Genomic DNA, 8,240 nt, shown 5'->3' with positions numbered 1-8,240 from the left:
TTAATCTTCTTTCCCAAATGCTAGAACCACTGACTCACATCTCTATGCTCAGTGCTGCTAGGATCTCTAGGACAAACCTGCATCTTAACCAGGACAACTGCAAATTGTAGCCCAAAGTGTTGGGAGTCAGCAGTAAGTCTGTTAATGGCTCTGGTTCCATTTGTCAACTCAGATAACTGGGCTTTTGACTGATCCTCAGTTCCTGTCTCTAATTCTGGTCCTTACTTCCTATGCTTTGCCTCTTTTTCCTTTGCTTGGAAAGAGCTTCTCTTTTTCTCTCTGGCAAGCACACTCTATTCATCCTCCTAGAATCCATCCAAATGTCACATTCTCTCTAAAGCCTTCCCAGGCTCCCACAGGCAGTTTTTAGCTGGTCTGTCCCTTAACTCTGCTCTGTCTTTTGTAGTACATCATGTTGCGTTGTATTTTATCTTGTTTACTTGTCCGATGTCACCTGAAAGATGGTGAGCTCTGTCAGGAAGGTCCATGTCTTATTTGTCCTTTTACCTGGAATGCCTGGCATAGCACAGAAACTTCATAAACATCTTAGAAATCTGCCTGATACCCCAGTTTTTAAGACTAGAAGCCCTGCCTTCATTTTGCTAACTTCTCTTTGACTTAGGTGGTGAGATACCTGATAATTGATTTTCTTGATGCCAAATGCCCCTTAGACTATCTGAAAAGTCACCTTCTCTTGGAGTCCTCATTGCTGATCTCCATCTCTCTGACAGGACACCTCCCAGTTCTTCTTGATGTCAATTGCTATAGTCTAAACACTCGGTATACTCACATAACCCCATCTTTAATGTGGGTCATTCCCAAATGTATTATCTTCAAGCTTATTTTTTTTGAAATAATAGCGTCTACCATATACCTGGGAATGAGTCTTTAACTTCCCTGCCAGTTTTATAATAGGTCATATTATTCCCATTTTACAAATAAAGAAATCAAGGCTCATCAAGGTTAAAAGGCTAACCAAGTTTTCAACTAATATAGAGTCTGGATTGAACCTAGATCCTTCTGACTAGTTTTTGCTCTTTCTACAGCATGACATCTTTAATTCTGCATTTCCTTGTGCCTTTGGAAGTGCAAACCAAGCCTAGAGTACTAGTCAGATTATGAAGACAGTTATCCCTTCATTCACTTTATAAATGCATTGAATATTGTCCCCCCCCAACAAAAATATATCCAAGTCCCCATCACTAGTACCTGCAAATGTGATGTTATTTGGAAATAGGGTCTTTGCAGATATAAATAAGTTAAATATCTCAAGAGAGCTCACCCTGGATTTGGGTTGGGTTCTAAATCTCATGACTGGTGTCCTTAAAAGAGGAGGAGAGGACAAAGACACACACAGAAGAGAAGACAATGTGAAGGCACAGGCAGAGGTTGGAGTAATATTTCTACAAGGCAAGAAATGCTACAACTTGTCACCAGAAGCTAGGAGAGAGGCATAGATCAAATTCTCCCTAAGAGCTTCCAGAAGGAACCAACCCTGCTGATTTTCTGAATTCTAACCTCCAGAACTGTGAGAAAATAAATTTCTGTTGTTTGAAGCCATCAAATTTGTTACAGTAGCCCTTAGGAAACCAACACACACTTCAAGCCCAACACGTCAAAAAATTGGACTTAAAATCTTTCCTCCCCAGGGCACCTGGGTGACTCAGTTGGTTGAGCGACTGCCTTCGGCTCGGGTCATGATCCTGGAGTCCTGGGATCGAGTCCCACATCGGGCTCCCTGCTCAGCGGGGAGTCTGCTTCTCCCTCTGACCCTCCCCCCTCTCATGCTCTCTCTCTATCTCATTCTCTCTCAAATAAACAAATAAAATCTTAAAAAAAAAAATCTTTCCTCCCCAATCTGCTCTTTGGGTGTTCCCTTAATGTATGACACCATCATCCAGTCAGAAACCTTCAAAGTCATTCTATACTCTTTGTAGTGTGATCTTTCTAAAAATACAAACCCAATCGTGACACTCTTCATCCTGAACTTGAAAATCCTCCAATAACTTTCACAATGAGAATTCTTTATATTAGCACATAAAGTTCTGTACTTTCTGGTCCCTGTCTACCTCTTTTTTAGCCTCATTCCCTGTCCCTTCTACAAACTCATCCTACACTCCATCCTACACTACCATGTGTGGTATTTGCAGTTCCCATCTGTTTGCCTGAATGCATCAAGTTCTTAATGTCTCTGTGCTTTTGCAGATGTGGCTATTTCTCTATTTTATCTGGCTATTTTCCTCCTTGTCCACCAAAACTCAGCTCAAGGGATATCTCTTCTGGGAAGCCCTTCTTAATTTTTTTTCCTCATCACAAATTTCTGATTTCTGTGGCCCCCAGTAATTGCTATTGCACTGATTTGCTATGATGACCTTTTGATACTTAATAATACACTATCTTGTGTTATTTTACTTTTCATGCACGTATAGTTTGCTCCAGAGTAGACTGTAAGTTCATTACAAAGCAGGGGGAATGTGTTACAACTTCTGTGCTCCTGAAAGTACCGGGAACCAAGTAAATAATAGGTACTTAATAACTGATGAATGAATACTGGATTAATTTTCTTCTGTTGGGTAAAAAATATTACCGACATCTAAGTGTCTCTGACATATGTCCACTCTAATGCTCACCATGCATTACTCCAGAGAAGAACCTCATTAACTCTCAAATCTGTGTCTCGTACGCATTCTTTCTGGGTCCATCACTGCTCCAAATTTCACCTCTCGGAGCACCAATATGATATAAAAAAGAGACTCAAACATATCATTTTTCTGTTTACAGCTCTTTGCTGCTTCCCCACTGCCTACAAAATCATGATCAACTTCTTTAGCCTGATATACAAGACTTATCACAGTTGAACCCAGGACTATCTTCACAGTCTTGTCTCTGATTCCCTGAATACCCTACAGTCACCCTGGACTAGCATTCATCATTCTCTGCCTGTCCATGCAATTTCATGCCTCTTTGCTACTGTCCATTTTGTTCCATCATCTCTTCTCTTCCTGGTGAAACTCCTCTCCATCCTTTCAGATCTGGCTCTAAATGTCACTCTCTTCTACAACTTCCTTTGGTCCTTTCTTCAGGGAGCTGGATGAGGAAGTAAGGGAAGGATCAGTCAGTATTTCCATAGAATTTTATATTTACTATTGTAACTTGTCACATTGATCTATGGTTACATATCTCTCTTCTGAATAGATTGTGAGATGCTAGGGAGCAGAGACCAAGTCTAATCCTGCCTTATGATTAGGGCAGATGTTTCTGTCACCTAGAAATTCAGTCAATGTTTATCAAATGTGATGAAAAAACCTATTTCAACATCCTTTATTTTAGGGACTGCCCTCGTGTGTCCCAGGTCCTCTCCTGGGATGTTTAAGGACATCTTATGGTGTAGATCACACCCAATATACATTTGCAACACCTTAATGTATCCTAAGAGCACCCCTTCGATGGCCATTTTCAGAGCCAAGTATTTGCCATTGCATTTAGCTAGCGGAACTGAAAACATTGAGGGCAAGCATGCCTCAATATTCCATCACAATGGTAATGAAAACCTGTGTTGTGATAGGAGGGTTATCTGTGGCTCTCAAAAATCACACTAAATTGGCTCCCCCCTTCTAATCTGTGTTTGCTACAAAAGCTCTATAGTTTATTTAGGTGCTAAGGTGATACAGTTGTGATAGATTAAAATTTTCCTCTTGTTTGTGTCGCATAACCAAGAAGAGGCATGAAATAATTTTACAGAAACATTCTGAACTGTTGCTGTGAGCAGGAAATGCTTATTGGCACGACACAGGAAACAGGATCCCTGCTTTCTCTGCGGTGGGGGAGCCTGCCTTCAGCTCAGATCCCAACCAATTGGTTCTTTCTCCAATGGGCAGTGGGTTTTTGTTTTTGTTTTTTTTGTCTTTTAAAATATTTTCCTTACCTGCAATGTAGCTGAGAATAAAAAGGACCTAATGAAGCTGATAAAATGAGTATAGGGAGCCCTCAGACTAGAGAACATGAAGTATGTGGACAAATGTGTGTTTTGCTACCTGTGAATGGAGACAAAGCACCTCAGCAAGACTACCAATGAAAACTGGATTTAAAGGAAGCTTCATGCAAGTGGGTGAGAAAAGGTTAAAAGATTTTCTTCAGATGGCACTAGGCCCTACCCTAAAGAAGGTCCTAACACAGACAGCTGTGGGACGAGAATAGCACAGCTCACAGAAGAGGATCAGGGGCGTCTGTAAAAGCATCCAGGCCACAGCTGAACAGAATATTCTTTTCAGCCATACTGGCTAAGGGTGGGCAACTGTCCTTAGTGAGGAAGAACTGAAAATGATGATGAGGATTCCACTGTATATCCTTGCAGTTTGTTGTATGTATTTATGTTTAGTGCAGCATGGAACGCCGTACAAACACACCTCTCACTACAGTGAGTGGGTTCAGTGAATCTTTTGTTGGCTTCTTAAAATCCCCAACTAAAAATCTCCCCAGTTGACCAATACAGGTAAAATTTAGAGTTAAGGACTCTAAAATTAAGCACTTTTCCTATTCCATCCAGACGTTTGTCACGTGACACTTCTCTAGAACAAGTGGCTCCTGGCTGGGTGGTAGAATTATGACGCCATAAGAACCACCAACTGGCTATTAAAACTTTGCTTTCTTTTGCCTCAACAGGATTATGACATCAGATATAAAGCAGCCAATCGTCTCCTCCCTCCCTTCCTTCTTTCCTTTTTTCTTTCTTTCACTTTTTATTAACAATTTGGCTCAGCAAACTTTTTTTTTTTTTTTAAAGATTTTATTTCTTTGACAGAGCAGGGAGCCTGATGCAGGACTCGATTCCCAGGACCCTGGGATCAGGACCTGAGCCAAAGGCAGATGCTTAACAGACTGAGCCTCCCAGACACCCCAAGTTCAACAAGCTTTTATAGAGGGCCTAGAATGAGTCAGCTGCTATGCTGAGGAAAGCTAAATAAACCTCTCTCCCTTTCTTCAAGAAGCTCACAAGCTCACAGGAGGCAGACAAATAAGTTTAATATAGTGTGATAACTGCAACAATATGAATGTGTCCAAAAGTGAAAGAGAGAAAGCATAAAGAAGAGCAGGGATGAGCTCTGAGAGCCAGGGGGGCGGGAGGAGTTAGGAAGATTTTGTCAATTTCAGTTGGGCTTAAATTTATTAAAAGTGCAACTACAGAGAAACCCCTTGCTTATGTCCTGGAGGTTAGGTGTATTAGTTATTCCAGCAAGCCTGCAGAATAAATTGTACTCAAGAAAAATGCTCTACTTTTGGTGATTGACTAATGGTCTCAGAATCAAGACTCGATGCAAGCTGAACTGTGAACCAAAAATTGAAAATAAGGTGATGGTTGAGAAATAAATTGAAATAAAGGGCAAGATTTGCTCAATCTGAACCATAACCAGTATGTTAAAAAGAAACAAACAGAACAACCAGCATTAAAGAATGTCAGAACTGCAAGAGATCTTAGAGCTGATCTAGTCTATGCTTTTCATTATGTAGGTGGAAAAAATTGAAGCTCAGGGTGATTAAAGACTTATGTAAAGTCACAAGAAGCCACTGATTGGCAGAGGGTAAGATAGAGTGTCCATCATGATCCAAGTTTATTGTTCTTTCAACTTCTTCAACATGCCTGATAGTGTACCATGCAAGAAAAATTTGATTTTATCTTTTCTTTCCAAATAATTGCCTAGTGATAATATCCTAAAATAATCAAATTGAGACAAAATTAAAATGCTGTCCAAATAGAGCATTCAATAATCTGATGTTTTCTTCCGTATGTATAAAAACGTAGGCTTTAAAAATAGAATCTCAACCTTGTTGGCTGCACGCTTGTAATATGAAGCATATGGATTCTTCTTTCATCAGCAACACAGACTATTTGCACTCCAGGCTCCAGCTCTCTCTTAAATTGATTGCTATCCAGCACTCATCAAAAGCTCTGTGGAGGGGATCATTATTGAAGGGCACTTACGAGGATGTCCGCTTCTTCCTACAGGTATGGAAGTTCTAAGCTTGTATCAGGTAACATCACCAGAGAGCTAAGAAATGGCATGTCAGTTGCTTGGCCCTCTCTTTGATGACATGAGTTCTAGTGTTACCCCCTTGGCATTGATCAAAGGTGACCGCAAGAAACAATCATGTCAAGATTGTTTCTATATTTTCTAAAAAAAGTGGGGGAGGTATTAAAGACACCATCATCTGTGTTGTTCTAGGCTCTTTGGAAAAGCATAAGCATATTTTGTAATTGGTACCAGGAAAAGATGTTCCATTCAAAGAAGTGGAATGTATACTTCTAAACTCAAATAATAATAATAATCATGAAAGTCATTTTCCTTTCTGCGTTGGCTTCCACAAGGTATAGATTAAATGTTAAATGAAGCTCAATCTTCATACATAGGCTTAAATTGGGGGCATATTTGCTTTTTCCACTAAAAAAGTATTTCTAATCTAACAATGATATTTTCTACAAGTCTCTTACTGTAAGTTATCTCAGATCCTCTTTTGGAAGTAGTGGGGAGTAAATAATGAATAAATATTGAGTCATTGATGACTATGCTGCTTTGTTATTGATAAACGTGTGGTTCCTGCTACACACAGCGCATGCTCAGGAGTTCTGGGGAAACCAAGAGGTACCTGAAACACTGCAGGCAATAAGGGTCTTGAATCCGGCTGTGGGGCTAGAGCATATATAGAGATAAACAATATCAGGTAGCAAATTCTAAAGTGATTTCAAAGATCCATTCTATCTTAAGACTATAAGACTATTAAATTAGTAATTTGGACATTTGGTCAAAGCACATTCTGTTTTGAATCAGCTTAATATTGTTATTTTGGCTAACATTTTTCTGAAGGTGGTAAAATTCTTTGGGTAACTCTAATTCTGAATAAGTTTTCATAAAAGCAATCACTGTTCATGGTAGAAATTCGGAAAATCAAAAAAGTATAAAGGAGCAAATTAAAATAATATATAATCACACTTTGAGTTCATATTGTATAATATAACACAATATAGATAATTTAGTGTTCCTGCTTTTTCACTTAATACAGTTAGAATTCCTAGATAATAGATATTCTTCAGTAACAAGATTTCTATTGTACAACATTTCATTGAAGGATTTGCTCAACCATCACCTTATTGTTGGAGATTTAGATTGTTTCCAACCTAGTTATCTCTAGTAAATGTAGTACTGTGATCTACATTGTAGTAATAATGATCATGCATTTGTGAAGCACTGTGCCAAGCACTGTGTTAAACACTTCACACAAATTTTTTTATTTAGTCTCATAATAATCCTGTGAAGTAAGAACTGTTGTTCCTTGTTTATAGATAGTGTAACCAAGAAGTAGCAGTTAAAGAGCCCACAGCAAGGAAGAGGATTTAACTCCTAATCTAACATAAGCAAATATTCCAACTTGTTTTTTATGAATAAGTAAAGAGGACTGCTCAAAGATTCCAACTGCCTATTGAAATATGCAATTATTGGCTCCAAATTAAGAAATCTGTGGGATTTTTCTCCATTCCCTTCCTCCCTCTTTACATATTTTTTAAAGGAAGGAAGTGTCTAATGAATATTTAGTGGGCTTTTTTGTTTTTTCTTTTACTTTAGTAATTATTACTCTACTATGATAAAATGGTTATGTACCCTTATGGTCCTTATTGTTCCTTTTGTTTTTATTGAGATATAAGTGACATATAACATTATATTAGTTTCAGGTGTACAGTGAAATGATTCAGTATTTGCATATATTGTGAAATGACCAACACAATAAATCTCGTTAGCATCCATCACTACACATAGTCACAAATTTTTTTCCTTGTGATGAGAACTTCTATAGTTCTTATTTTGTAGTCTACACAAGATAGTAGCAACCCAGGCTCCAGAAAGGAGCCTCTCATTTTTATTGGAGGACAGAAAACCACTGTAATTAAGAGAAACAAGAAAAAAAAAGAGGTGGTATAATTTTGAATATTACCATATTTGGACATGTGCAATGTTCATACATTTTCAAGTACCTAAAGAAATGGAACTGAATTAAACTAGCTAGCTAGCTCGCTGAGAGGCGGGGCTCCACTCCTGCTGTTTTAATGACTAGATAAGAATGATTTGCAATCAGCTCATCATTTGATGCATATAAAATAAGGGCTTCTAAAGTGCTTAATGATGGTTGAAATTGTTTCATTTCTTAAGCAGTTTAAACTACCGCTGTGGCTTAATGCACCCTTTTGAAAT

Source organism: Leptonychotes weddellii, chromosome 2 (assembly GCF_054177405.1).
Source record: "Leptonychotes weddellii isolate Sample4059 chromosome 2, ASM5417740v2, whole genome shotgun sequence".
In the NCBI taxonomy this organism is placed as follows: Eukaryota; Metazoa; Chordata; class Mammalia; order Carnivora; family Phocidae; genus Leptonychotes; species Leptonychotes weddellii.
The sequence above is the reverse complement of the archived record's forward strand: the minus strand, read 5'-3'. Positions refer to the sequence as shown.